The sequence below is a fragment of the Medicago sativa genome, chromosome 7 (assembly GCF_051527215.1).
Source record: "Medicago sativa cultivar Bolivia chromosome 7, Bolivia_mono, whole genome shotgun sequence".
Classification (NCBI taxonomy): Eukaryota; Viridiplantae; Streptophyta; class Magnoliopsida; order Fabales; family Fabaceae; genus Medicago; species Medicago sativa.
Window position 1 is genome coordinate 94,270,848 of NC_140755.1, and position 16,194 is coordinate 94,287,041.

Here is a 16,194-nt window from a genome sequence, read left to right on the forward strand (position 1 = left end):
AATAATAAAAATATTGAGAATGAATGTGGAAGTGACATGTGGCATAAAAAACCTTACTTTATATATATACTATTGATTGATTGATTGATTGATTGATGTGTAGTTTGTTGAGATAAAAAATACTGAGTGCATAAGATCAAAAGTTTGTTGAGATATTTATGTTAAATAAAATAGAAAAAATAATAAAAATATTGAGAATGAATGTGGAAGTGACATGTGGCATAAAAAACCTTACTTTATATATATACTATTGATTTTGCCTTTTTTATATACCTTAACCCGTGTCCCGGGAGAACCGGTTAACACACCCATAAATAAATAAAAAGAGTACCCTTTGGCTTTTGTCTTCTATCGCGTTTATTTCTCATCATATTAGTTTGATATCTTATCTTAATTAATTTTCTTTATAGAAACAGAGCTACTTTATTAACGCCTAATGAGATCTCATCTTGTCTCTTCCACCTTTATTTTCTTCTAAAACTACAAAAATTGTTTCTTAATTAAGTAGCTGCGTAAATTATCATCATCCCATTCCCTCACCAGATTGCGTGCTGCACACGGTGCTTCCTTCACTGAAATTATCACTAATCTATCAGGTACGCAATTAACAATTCCTTTTTTCCCAATTTGTCATAAAAAATCATCCCCCTCTCAGAAATCTTCATCAATTTGTATCCATTTCCAAAAACATATTTCAATTCCATCAATCTAGTATGAAATATTTTGATCATGTGTAACAAAAAATATATAGTTTGATCATATATATCTAGATTGTTTTGTTTGTTATTATTGTGAATTTTGAGTTCTAAGAATTGAAGATGGCATGGCTTAGGTATAAATAAATAAAGGAAGAAAAAGGAAAGTTAGAGAATGGGATTCGAGTTGGTGATTTCATTGCCATTAATATTATTCATCTTGATATTAGCTTTAGCTTGTTACCTGTTGGGCAAGTACAGAGGTCGCAAACAATCATCTTCCCATCCACAGCAGTATGGCCCACCAGCTCCTCCACCACAAGCTCAACCATAACAAAAGGTCCAATGAATGCCATATTTTTTTTTTTTTATATATATAAAATGTCATGGATTATAATATGGACTTGGAAAACTGCTTTATAATTGTAATAATTATTTACTAATATGATGGATTATTATTAATTGATTATTACTCATGCTTCAATCTTGAATGAATTGTTGAAGAAATTAATTTTGCTTTGCCATTAATGGGTATGTTGGGTAATATTTTTTTTTTTTTTGATCAAGTATATATATTGGGTGATTGTTGTTTTGACAAACTAAAAAACCAAGTATGTATGTAGGTGTTCATGAACATCCCAACCAATAAGTTAACGTGAATTAAATAATTTGTGAATAGATTAGCACTGCATGAAAATGCTAAAATTCGGAAAGGCTATAGTGTATCAATCGCACACTCATAAACCTAAGATATATGACTTGATTCATATGCTACTTTTTTTCCTTTCAATTTGTTTGTATAGAAAAAGTGGCAAACACAATCTGAAACTACACGCAACTACGAAATCTTGGGTTTGAATCGTGATGTTTAGTCTAGTAATATTAGTATTATTGTTAGTTGAATGTTAGTATAGACAAAGTGACAAACACAATTTATAGTCACACACACAACTGCGAAGTTTTGAGTTTGAATCCATATGTTTGGTCTAGCAATATTAGTATTATTGTGGGTTGAACTAGACGTTACGAACAAAGACGTCTCTTTTGTTTACTAAGTAAGTTTAAATAATATAGTTAATTTTCCATAAAAATTATAAGTTCAATTTAGTCTTATACAAATTCTATGTTCGCTGCTAGTTTAGACCGCAAGTTTTCGTTTTATTGACAAATTTGTCGAAATTGTTAAGTCGGACGTCGTGACCGAGTTTCGAACGTCGACTCCTTCACTTATGTGTGTCTACGTGTGAGAGAGAGAACTTCCTATGACTATTGTCATTTCGTCTATAAAAAAATATTCATGTTGGTTGTTAATTAAAGTATTGGGAAAATTTCATATATCCACCTCCTCTGAAATTTGCTTAATTAAAGTATTGTTAATTAAAGTATTGAATTTGCTACTAGTAGATTTGCGCCTGTGGTATGGCTATGTTGTTGATTCTCTCAAGTTGTTGCTAGTTTTATTATTTTCAATTTGAGAATTTTTGGTTTTTACGATCTAATTTTTAATTTTGGGGTTTTGATAATTTAATTATTATTTTTTAGTTAATGAGTTTTTTTTTAGGCATAGTTTTAATGAGAAGTCTGTTTTATTAATTATTAAAATGTATAAATGATTAAAAGATATTTTTTAAAATTTAAAAATGGGTGTAAATATGATAAATCATTCATTTGTCTTGACTTTAATGCCACATCACCTCATTTAGGTCCACATCATCAAATTGAATAGTCAAAATTAGAATTTGGTCAAAATTTATGAAGTGGGGGACCAAAATTGCATAATTAGAAATAGGGGGAATAAAATTGCCGTTAAAATAGGGAGATCAAAACTGCATTTAAGTCTTTGTTTTTCTATGCGACACAAACCATCCCTAACTGTTAACGTTGTTAATCTCTGTTAAGATAACACTAATAAACCTCTTCTTTCTACATGAGTGAACTTTCTCACAAATTGACAAAAGTGAATTATAAGATAAAGCTTTTTCTGAGTAAAAAAAAAATGATGATAAGGCGTCTTTCTTAGAAGGTGGAGTAGCTTTGAAGGTCGAAACAAGAGAGTTAACTAGAAAGAAAAAATTGGGGTCGTTTCGTCGTGTGTTTGTTTTGGACTAAATAGGCAAAACAGATATCCTTTCTCGCTCCATATCTGGATTGAGCACAACTCATATTCCTTTAGGTGGTCTCCATTTAATATGCATCAAATTTTTGGAAGTACAGTTACAATATTATCCACTTTAACAGCTAAGTCATAGTCTATACATTATCTAGCAATTTCCATATGTGGTCGCATGAGTCTCTGATAATTTTCTTCACAAACTTCCTTATTTCGCCACTTCCACAAGGAATGACAAGCAGTAGCCCAAAGTGTTTGCCAGTTAAAAATACCAATCCCTTCAACCTCTCCTTTTAAGTTCAAATTGATCCACTATTGCAAATTCGAGTTAAAAAATAACTCCCTCGACTAGGAGCCAACAACATGCAACCACAAGGCTATGCATTGAGAGAAATCCCACAATACATGTAGCTATGTCTCGGTAACGTCACTACAGGGGAGCACTAAGGTTCATTCTGTGTTTTACGATAATTCGTCATGAGTCTTCCATGTCTAAGCAACCACACAAAATACCTCACTCACTCTGGAGTATTGTATCGCCAAATCTTGTTCCATGAACTGTCGTCAACTATACCTGGATAATTACACATCATATTATACGCGGATTTCACAGAGAAAAAGGCCATGCTTACCATGAGGCAACATTCGAGTGTTCTCGTCATTCACGCCATGAAAAGGAGTAATGGCTGACATCTTTTGCAACAAACCATCACGAAGCCAACCCTCCAATATTTGTCAATTCCAATTTCTTGATTAAGAGAATAGAACATTAAACTGAACACATGTCAATACACAACTTTGATCATTAATATATTTAATAATCTATAATAAAAAATTATAAAAAAATTATATTTTGAAAATATTCATTGAGACCAACCGAATAACATTTTACACGTTAACATTTGTATTTATATTCTAGTTAAATAATATGTTCGAAGTAAATTACGTGAATAGTGTACTTTATAAAATCACAACATGTATTTAGAAACCGATTGATTATAATCATTCACTTCATCACATGTTTAAAACTGAGACTAGTTTCGAATTTAACAAATTTATCACTCAATTAGTACTGTTTCCCAATCGATTATTTAACATCCTAATCAATTAACTACCTCGTCTCTGATTGATTAACCTATAATATCTTTCATATTATCTATACAGTTCTTCAATGCCGTTTAACAATGAATAATTTACATTGAAAAATTTATAAAACACATAAAGTGGATTTTCTTCTTGCAACCGAATTTTTTTCTGACCATTTGCTTAAGAAGTTGAAATCCCTTGCCTAATTTTTACTCATCTAATCAATTATTAATATATTATCTAGTCGATTAACATACCAACCTGACCACTTTTTTTTTTTTGGAAAGAAACCTGACCACTTCTTTAAAAAAAAAAAAAAATACCAACCTCGCCACTTGCTTAATGAGTTGAAATCTCTTAATATATATTTTACTCATACCAACCTGACCACTTTTTTTTTTTGGAAAGAAACCTGACCACTTCTTTAAAAAAAAATACCAACCTCGCCACTTGCTTAATGAGTTGAAATCTCTTAATATATATTTTACTCATTTAATCTATTATTATATATCATCTAATCGATTAACATACCAAAAATAGTCAAATACGAATTTAACATAATTATGGCAATGAATAGTTCAATTTTTGAGGGACCAATTCAATACGTATAAAACTTTAGAAAGATTAATGCACTGGCTTTTAATTTTGATTTTTATGAAGACTAATTCGATGATTAATTGTATAAATTTAGAATAGATTAACGCAATGGCTTAATTTTGATTTTTACGAAGACTATTTCGATGATTAACTGTATAAATTTAGAATGCTAAGATTTGGAATTTATTTGAGTAAACAAAGGAAGGAAGAAAAAACTTAAGAGTTTACTCAAATATTAAGTGAAGCACAACATGACTTGAGCTACACAGACCACCACATGTACGGATGACAACAAAACGTGTGTCCATAGATTTTTACTCGAACCAAACCTAATTTTACAGGGTTTTCTCGCTTTGAATAGGTTTAGGTATGAATTTGAGTTTTCCCCTATTTCAAAACACAAGTATGGGACAGATAACATAGATATATGTATTCACCCCAAACTCATCTTGAATGTAGAAAATCGATTTATTACCCCTTTTATATAAATAGAAATTTAAACCATAAATCATTTCACTCATACTATCAAAGTCCCAGTCTGTCGGCCAACACTCACTTATCTGATTTCTCTCTCTTCTCCTTCCACATTTCACACCCTCGGTCGCTCTCTTCTCTATTCCTCATAGTCATCGATCGTCATCATCTCTTTGCTGGATAATGTATTACAACATTATGTGGGGACTAAAAAATACTTCATTTTTTATTAAAAAATGCACAGCGGGGATTAGATGGGCCGGGGATATCCAAATCGATCGAGGCAGCGGCGAAGCTAGCAAATATTTTACGAGGGGCCAAATTTAAAGAAAAAATAAAATATTTGTAAAACCAACATATTAAATTTAAAGATAAAGTATAATTTTAGTCCAATAATTAAATTATAATTTTTTAGGTTTAGTCACTACAAAAAAATTATTTAATTTTATTTTTTGCAAATTTTTACAATAAAAAAAGAGTGTTTTTAGTCATGCATTTAATTTCTATAACAACAAATTAAGGACTAAAATTAAACAAAATCTTAGGTACTTAACTTAAAAACCGCGAGTGTTTTAGAGACTAAATCTAAATTTAGTCCTAAACTTAACCGATATCTTAACAAAAAAAAAAATCAAAATAATTTCTACTTACATGAAATGTAAATTAAAGCAATAACAAAGAAAATAAAAATTGACAAGCTATTTAGAAAAGTTGGGCACAACGTGTTTCAAAAAATGAATTTTATTCATAATTGATTATATATTAAATAGACTAATAATATTTTTTCCAATGTAAACAAATAAGTTATTTAGAAACTCATTATATGTTTAATTTGTTTCTGACTATTGTTTAGCAAATTTTTATTCTTAAAAAAGTTCTCTATGTTTGTTGTTGAGACCGAAATTGTCAAATTAATACAAGTAAATTTATCAATCATGTAGTAATTTTCTTATTTATGCTAATTTTCAACAAATAAATTTGTTTGGGGTAGCTAAATATTTTTTATTTGGGGTAGCTAAATATAAAAACATACCGACTCATTCATGAATAATAATGAAGGGCTACGCCCCTGAGTCGAGGGCATGGATGCTATTCAATTTCTTATCTCATTGAATATAGGTAGGATAAAAGATGAATATATGAGAGTAGAATATGTAGACGCGAAAAGTAAAACTTGTCACCACCTCACAATCATGCATAACCACATGTTGAATTGATCAAAAAAGACCACCACATGTTGGTGGTAGTTGATGAAAAAGTATTTGAGTTGTTGTTTATTTTCTTTTACATGCACCAACTTTAAAGTATCTGAGTTGTTGTTTATTTTCTTTTACATGCACCAACTTTTGCCTTCCTCCACTGTCGAGTTGACCTTTTCTTCCTTAACCAGTCTTAATTCGGATAATATTTAGGTGACATTGTGGTTGGTGGCATTGATGACATTGATCAACCATAATGTCACAAGTGTCTTTTTTCTTTCTTTTACAAGATTTTTTTTGTCATTTTGTATACTTGTGACATTGTGGTTGATCAATGTCACAATGTCACCAACCACAATATCACCCACGTACTACTCGTCTTCATTCACATTTACTTGACATTTTTTTTCACATATAAATTTTGAAGTTTTTTTATGATTTATATAGATTTTTGGAAAGGCCTTCCTCCTAGCTTCATTCTGCTCAATTATTTTTCTTCCTTTAAAAGTGACTTGGTCCTTTGCTTTTGACTCAACAAGTTCAGCGCGCCTCTTTCTTAGAAAAACTTAATAGGTATAAAATAGACAACATTACTGACTTAGCATATGTTTGGTTACGCGTTTCAGCCCCTCAAACATGCGTTTTTGTCGGCAAACGTGATTCTTGTATGTTGCAAACATGTTTGGTTTTTTCTTGAAAAATCGATTCTGCCTCCCAAACTCAATTCTACCAAAAGCCAGGAATCCTAGCTTCTGCGAATTGATTCTCAATTTGTTGTTGGGTTACAATTTCAGAATTCATTTTATTCCGTTTTTACCCTTAACAACTATCATCAATAACTCTTACTATGACTCACTAATCTGTGCCAAATCACCCAGATCTAGCCCTGCAATTGTTGCATTTTCCTTTCCTTTCTCCACTATAGAAACGTCATCAAGATGGAATTTATTTTATGAATGAAAATGAACATGAAGTGTGAGAGATGGATAAAGAGAATTGATAGAATTGAAGAAGAAAATTGAGAAATAAGAGAAGGAGGAATGAAGGGTAGTAGGGTGAAGAGTTTTTAGATTGTAGGAGACATAGTAAAACCAATTGAACGTTCTGGAGAATCCGAGAGTACCCAGCAACATGATTATTTATTTTTATTTTTTAATTAAAAATGGTTACTAAAGTTGGGCGGAACCTTTTTTACCTTCTAACATAATAGTGAGTGGTTCTTGTTATACCCTAATTTTGGACCTAAAAATACTAATCAATTTTTCCTTTCTTGCATTTCAAGCCATTTGATATGTCTCTGATCAATTGCATCTCTCTCTGCATTTTATTTCAATGTTATTTGCAAAATTCACATGCAAGGGTATTTTAGTCATTTTCCTATGTCAAAAATGCCTCTCAGTCTTTCAAAATTTTGTTTGAGTCTTTTCAAGTGGTGTGAATAAGTCTCTGTTTCATTCTATGTCAAAACCCTTTCCAAAAGTTGCATTTGAGGTCATTTTAAGTCAGTTTTGCCCCTAGGGGCATTTTAGTCTTTTCACATGTTAAAACCCTGTTTAAATTCTAAAAATTGTCTCTGAGTCTTTTAATTCGCTTGTATGAGTCTTAGCTTCAATCCCCTGTTAAAAATCCATTTTAAAATTGCATCTGAGTCATTTTAGTCGTTTTTGCCCCAGGGGCGTTTTGGTCATTTCACACGAAATTTCGGCAGAGAGAGGTTACTTTAAAGTACCTCATTTAAGCCATTGGTTCGTTTTAGTCCGTTTTGTCAATTTTAATCGTTTCACTTTACGTTATTTTCTAGTTACCAATTTTAATTCATTTTATTTTTATTTTTTTATTTTAAGTCCCAAAATTCTAAAAAAATTGCATTTTAGTCCATTTTTGTCCAAGTCATTAGTTCAGTGCCATGTGTCAATTTTTCATTGGTCCAGTTAGTCACAAGTTCAGTCCACGTGTTAATTCTGCATTGGTCCAGTCAGTTACAAGTCTAGTCCAGGTGTCACTATTCTATTGGTCCAGCCTGTCCAAGTGTCAGTCTATAAAAGGGGCCAAATCATCACAGATCCATTGAGAATATGCCAACTCACCAAAAACACGATCACAAACTCTCTCTTCACCAAAACAGAATCAAAACAGAAAAATTGCAAGAACAATGATGAAGGTTTGAAGAACCTTCAAACCCTAATCATCCCAGAATATCAATTTCGCAACAAATCATCATCAATTCGACCTTGAAGCATCCAATTCATACGAATTTCAACATCACCGAATCATCACCACATCAAAATCCATTTCAATTCCACAAAAATTCACAAAAAAACAGTGCGAATTTGCAAGAAGAGAACTCTCAGATTCCTGAATCATCATCATCATTGAGTTCACCCTCGCAATTCAAACGCAGATTCATCACCAACGGCGACAAATACGACGTGATCACGAGGGATTTGGTGAGAAGAGAAGAGAAGAAATCGAATTCGGAACTGAACCAGAGAAGAAGGAAAAATCAGATTCGAAGTTGAACGAGAGAAGAAGAAGAACGTGTTCGTCTGTTCGAGGCAACAAGGAGACATTCACCAGAAACGAAGAACGAAGCTCCACTTCAAGCTTCTCCGTTCGAATCTCCGAATTACACAGAGGTAAAGTCCTAGTTCAACTTCCTCTTTCCAAATCCTCTATTACTAGTTTGAATGTCGTAGATCGAGAGATGTAGAACGTTTTCCTCCAAGAAAATTTTCAGAACGATAAAGATTCAAAACGCCGTAAGTTCCTTTCCCGATCTACGTCAATCCAAAGATCTTTTTAGAAATCTAGCTTCAGAATCGAATAGAGGAGAGAAAGAGCGTCAGAAACATGTGATCAGGTCGTAGATCTGGGTGGCTTGAGGCTCCGACGCGGCGGCGCCACCGCCGGCCACCGCGTCGGAGGAAGGTTGAAGACGACCGGCATTAGGTCGGAGAAGAGAGAGTTTGCAGACTCTCTCTCTCTAAGAACATTGTAGAGAGAGAAGTGGTTGAGGTTTGTGTGATGTTTCCCTTGGTTTGAGCTTATATACCAGCGTGTTAATCACACGCGCGCGCGTACACCATAGTGGCATGTTCCCCTGGCCTTTGGACCATTAGATCTAGGGTTGAGAGGTACTGAATCAATCTAACGCCCCTGGTGCGTTTGGATGATCCAGGATCCATTTTTGTTTGGGCCTGAACCTCCTTTTGTGCAGATCTTCGTTTTCCCTTCTATTTTTGCTATTTCTTACATTTTTTTTACTTTCTACACCTCTGTATATGCTCAAAATCACTTGAAATTTTCTACAAATTTTTGTGTATATTCTTGATAATTCTTGTGATGTTCATGAGAAATTTGTTTACTGAAATGTTGATAAAAAATATTCTTGTATTTTCTTGCATTATTTCCTGATTTTGTGTGAAAATTCTCATGGAAAATAGTCTAAAATTCTATTTCAAATCCTTGATATGTTGATGATATATGCTGATTGATTTTGTGAATATTTTGCTACTGTTTTGCTATATGTGTGTGATTTTTAATTGTTTACTTGCTTTACAAGTTACTTTTGTGTATGAATAAATGCAAGAAACACATAGGTTTACTTTGTAAATGTGAGATCATCATGTGGCTTTAATTCTTGTATTAAAATCTGATTCCAAATCTTAAAAATTTCCATTGGAATATAAGAATTATAGGTTGCATGACTCTTGCATTTTTATGAGTAAATTTTGGCATAGTTTTACACTTGTTTGGTTCCTTTTTTTCCATGCTTTTATCATGACATTTTGCTTGCATTATTTCACCCTATGCTACTAACTCCTTTCATTTCATGTTTCATCATTTCATAAGCATCTCCATTTCATCCCATATTCATCTCTATTTCTTTCTTGCAATTTAATTTGTACCAAAATTAGAATGTAAACACTTAGGAGTTTTGTAATATTTTTCCTTTATGCACTTTTAATTTTCTTGGCAAAGAGGCCATAGAATGTATCTAGGATATGATGTAAAGGACAATGGACTCTAATGATGTACACCGACACAAGCACCGACACATGCACACACACCACTTTAGATATAGCTAGAATATGCATGTTTAGATGTATGTCTAGGATTGTATGTTTAGATGAATGTTTAGGCTTTATACTTAGAAAAACCCATTTTCCAAAAAATTTGAACAAACTTCACTCAAATTTCTTTCTTAATAAACCTTGGGATCAAAATCCCATTGTAATTTTCCCTTTTATTTTCTTAATCAAACTTTAAATGAATCTTAACCATACTTAGACCACATTTTGCAAATGACTAAATCCACCTCACATTTTTGCAATCTCATGCCCTTGAGGCCTCTTTCTATTCTTCAAAATCCAATTTTCAAACTTAAAATCAACCAACAAAAACAAAAACATTTTTGGAAGAGAACTACGGTGGATTTGATCCCTTGAACGGGTACGTAGGCAAGGAACAAAATTCCTTCAATTCAACTAAAATAAAAATCCAAAAACATTCTTCTCCCTCCAATTCTTCACATAGAATACCCTTAGGTTTAAATGAATACTTTCAAAATAGCATTTAAAAATAAAGCGCGCACGTAGAAATTAAAGACGGTTCCTATAGGATACTATAGTCGTTATGGGTGCCTAACACCTTCCCGTAGCGAAAACAACTCTCGGACCTCGATTCTCAAGGGTTTTGCTTACTTTTTCCCTTCCCAAGAAAAAATAAGATATCACCGGTTTAAAAGGTTCAAACTTAATAAAAATAAAGCGCGCACGTAGAAATTAAAGACGGTTCCTATAGGATACTATAGTCGTTATGGGTGCCTAACACCTTCCCGTAGCGAAAACAACTCCCGGACCTCGATTCTCAAGGGTTTTGCTTACTTTTTCCCTTCCCAAGAAAAAATAAGATATCACCGGTTTAAAAGGTTCAAACTTAATCAATGTTTGACACCCGAAAACCAAGATAAAACAGTTCTCTAAAAAAAAAAAAACATAATAGTGAGTGGTGTTGTTACCAAAATAAAAATAAAAATAAGGTGTGATGTCTTTTTGGTAATTTAGCATATAAAAGCAATTTTGATAAAAACTATCCAAACATCAATTTTTATATGAATCACTTTTAATTTAAAGATATCCAAACATAAATCACTTTACCTTCAACTCACTTTTACTCAAAATCAATTCTACAAAATCAATTCTATCAAAATCAATTCTCGTCACCGCACAACCAAACACACACTTACTTTATGCAACTCGTCCTTGTTTCCAATGACCAAGTCTTTATTAGTGGAAATTTGTTAAGTCAAGTTAAGATATAATAATATCTAAGCTTAATAGCAGTGTTCGCCCACTAACTTTCTCAAAGTTGCGATTTTGATCCTCCAAGAAAAAAAACTACAAAATCGTCTCCTAAGTTTTGCTGGCAGTTTTGGCCCCCTAAGCCAATTTTGACTCGGTCAACGCACACGTGGACGCCACATGTATTTTTTAATTATTAAAAAAATATTTTTTTAATTAAAAAAATTAATTTTTTTAGATATTTAAAAAAAATTATTAATTTTTTTAAAAAAATAAAAAAATATATTTTAATTATTTTTTTAAATATTTAAAAAAATATTTTTTTTATTTTTTAATTAAAAAAAATACACACGCGGCGTCCACGTATGCGTTGACTGAGTTAAAATTGGTCTAGGGGGCCAAAACTGCCACATGGAAAAAATATAGGGGGCGGTTTTGTAGTTTTTTTTCTTCTTAGGGGACCAAAATCGCAACTTTTTGAAACTTAAGGGGCTAAAACTGCTATTAAGTCTAATATCTAATATCTATAGACTATACTATTATATACTAGTGTTGAGGATGATTCTGTTTACCCGTCTGTCGGCTTATTTTAGTGTTATAATGCGTATAAATTACAAATAATAGTTTTTAGGAAATTCTGATTTTGATTAAAATTATTTTGATTTTTATTTAAATTATAGGTATAAATATTTTGCACTTTCATATTATAACAAATTATACTTATCTTGTTCAAAAAACAAACTATACTTATATTTCTCAATTACACTTTATTCATAAAAAAATAATCTCAATTACACCAACAATATAACAAATATAATATAAATTTTTATCTTTTTTAATGACAAAAAATATAACATTTATATATGCAAATTTATTTAGGGATATAATTGACAGTGAAAAAGTCAGCTCAAAATCATGTATTTTTTTTTTATTTTGACGTTATGTATTCTCTTCATATATATAGTATAGATAGAAGAACATTGCTATTTGTTGCGAACCGCAACATCACGAATTTAAATCTACATGATTTAGATGAAATTTTTTTTATACTAATTTGTCATTAATCTGTAAAATTATTTAAAAACAACATCGAAGTTAGCTATTTTATGCTTTTCTAAAAATTATAATTTTCTTTGATCATTTCACATAAATTAAAAAATATAATTAATTTTGTATGAAAAAGAGAAAATACGAGTTATTTTATAAAATTACTCTTCATTGATGGTATGAGAAAGATAACAATTTTTTTTAGAAGATGAGAAAGATAAATTAAAGAATTAAAAATAGAGAGGATAGTAAATACTAACTGGAATAATAGAAAAATATCATTAATAATTTATTGGTATTGTAAAGTGACTTTAAGACAACTTTTTTTTTAAATGACTTATAATTTTCGAAGGAGGATAACTACTTTTTTGTTAGACATTTTATTAAACAAATTTAACCCTAACAACTCAAATTTTTTAAAATTTGAATTTAAATCTACATCGTAATCACAGATTGTTACGAATCTAAACATTTTATTGTCGCATGTACATCCTCGGGTAGCAAGCAAAAGCCGACACATTCACATTCAGTTGGCTTTTATATAGTGATCATGCAAATTTTGTAGTTGCTGAGGAGAGTTAATAATGGAAATAAAATATCTTATTTGACTAACCAACTTGGTTTAATTTATTTAGTTGGAGCGCTATAACATTCTTTTTAATGGAAAAATGACGAGCATTCTAAATGTGATAGATCGTGTAAAACACTTATCATAGTTCATTTGTAGGAGGGTAGAAATAATATTTTATTTTCTATATTGATGAACTAATCCACTTTCTTGTCTTCAAAGTGTGTAATTTTGTTCTATTGCAATGGGTGGTGAGTTATGTAGACATGTACTCAGTATGAGTTTGATTTTGTAAAGGGAAAGATATACTTTTAATTTGAGCTATCTATACGGACTTAAGTCCTCACACATTGTATCTTAGATCTTTAAACTTTAATTTAATGTATTACAAGTCTAATTACTTGTATTATTCACTTAATGAATCTTTTATAAAATTTCATACATTAAAAAATTTCCAACAACTGCAATATGATGTTTGATTTCTCATGTTCTTAACTGCAATACTGAATGAAGACTAACGACTCTACGACTACGAGCATATACTTGGTATTTGGTACTGTATTTGTATGTATGTGGTAGGTGGCAACTAACTTCAACATCAATTGTATTATTATTACGTAAGAACACAGAATCTCGATGACGGCGTATTTGACGCCTAAATTGTAATTTTTTATAAACAAATCCTAAATTGTAATATAAAATTGGGATTTTCTTACAATTTTATGTATTAAAGCATATTTATTAACAAATAACACATATTTATTAAGAAAAAACAATTTTCAATACATACATTCTAATTTTAGTATACTAACATCCTAATGGTACATGTTAGCATTTTCTATAGTTTTTTATGAACATTTTTTTTGATAATTATGTTAACAGTGAAAAATATTCACCAATTTTATCAATAGTTAATTAATCTCCATCGAAAAATTTGGTTCATCACTTTTATAAGTTGTGTCTACTCCTTCAACCACATTTTTTGAACTAGTTATAATACTTGATATTATATTTTTACGAACTTCTAATAGAAATAGTTAGTCATTTTAAAAAAATATGGTTAATTAATTAAGATTTAAGCTTAGCTAAGTTGATATGGACAATGTATAATATATGCAAGGTCCGGGATTCAAACCTCAGCCACCATAAAAAAAAAAAAAAAAAAAACCAAGCAAGAAGAAGAGATCCAACACGTAAAAAAACCAATAGAAGTTGAACTTGAGAAATACGATTTGCAAACGCACGCTATTGCTGCAACACCAATGAAATATATATGATTGGTTCTTGACGTTGAAAATATATATTCAATAATTGGAGCCTCAAATAAAAAAAAATTGAAGGCCCCATAAGTTGGAGGATCAACTCCACATAGCTGAATGTTTTTGTTCATGAACGATTCTGTATCCAAACCATTTTATTCAAGAGCTCAATTTGGTTTATTTAATGAATTAAGCTCAGAATATTATAAATTTGGACATAAAAATTGAACTTGGAAATTTTTTCCCCAAAGATTTAAATCATAACCCATAAAGTTTATCGGCAAAATTTGGTAACATTCCCAAATTAAGTCTCGATTTTTTTTATGTGGAGTATAGCCAGTGACAATTAAAGGGTTAATTAAAAGTCGAAGAAATTTATGTTAAGAGATTAAAATAAAATTTTAATAGGATTAAAAATATATTTAATAAAATAAAAATAAAAAGTGTTCATTGAATTTGAGTCATCATGGACTTGAAAACAGGCTACGTACCTCAGAACTTCAGCTGCACGTTGGTCTACCCCGTGCTCCAGTCCACACCATGTGGTGTTCACATTTGGTATATCTTGTTTAGTCAAATTAATTGAAAAATATATATCAAAGTCTAATTAATCAATTTCATGGTAAATTTTACAAATAATTTTGATGGGCAACAATACCACACCGATGTAATATTACTATTAATTTTACAAATAATTTTGATGGGCAACAATACCACACCGATGTAATATTACTATTACATGTTAAATAATCTTTTATAACATGAATACTATCTAAACCTCCCATAAATATATTTGCATTTATATTGTTTACAATGGAGGCAATGAGGTTTGAACTTGAAACCGCATGCATACTATCTAAACCCCTCACCACTACACCAATCAATAATCATAGTGGTCTGCCTCAATATTTTTTTTAAGGGGCCTCTATATTATTTTTATGTAGGTCTCCGTAAATATTAGACCGGCCTTCAATTTATTTAGAGAGAATAAAATACAACAAGTGTATCAATATATTGTTATCATTTCTTTTTATAATTATTTTCTTGAAATTTCTCCTTTTTTCGTCACTTCAAGAGAGAGGAACATAACTCAATATACTTGGGGTTCGATAAATGATCTATACTTAGATTTATTCGATAAGTTCGTTAACAATTGAAAATTTTATATAAAAATATTTTGGACGTCTACTCACTACAACGTATACTCAATGCCTCACTATATAGCGACGACTATGTAACAAAATAACATAGTGACGACTTATCATCATCATCATCATAAATTGTTTATTTTTTATATTATCCATAACTTCTTTTATTTTTGAAACAATATTATCCATTACTTAATATGTGGGGAATATATCGTTAAAAAGATGAAGTCATTTACAACCTTATAGCATTGATCACACTCTTTAAGTAAATGTTGATCGATAAGTGTATTAATATATAAATGATGCTATGAATATGTATTGGGTTGACCGACATTTTGCGTTGAATCTAGACCAATATGGTCATGCATGGTTGCTTCCACTATATTTCTCACCAACTACCTCATCTTCGTATTAGTCCAATTTCCATCCACCTATATATCTACCAACCAAGGTACAAGAATACCACGATCCAAGAGTGCCACGTTGCAACATCGTAACCGTTCAATAGTAAGAGATAATCGAACGGCCATAATTAATTTTCAACAAACCCACTTTTTTCCTCCTACTTTTGCAACTTGTCCCTCATCACCTACCAAACACACATAGCACACCAACACACATAATAATATTATAATAATTGTAAATATATGTAGCCTCCAAATTAGAAAGAAACCTCTATATAAAGCCTAACTACTTCCTTCACAAATC

At 31.0% G+C, this 16,194-nt stretch overlaps 1 long non-coding RNA gene across 1 annotated transcript; it reads left to right on the forward strand.

Moving 5' to 3' along the window:
- The first annotated feature begins 315 nt into the window (after window positions 1-315).
- LOC146910524 (uncharacterized) lies at window positions 316-1,206 on the forward strand. Its single transcript, XR_015019714.1, has 2 exons — window positions 316-596; window positions 833-1,206. It is a non-coding gene; the product is annotated as an uncharacterized LOC146910524 (long non-coding RNA).
- Window positions 1,207-16,194: the final 14,988 nt, after the last annotated feature.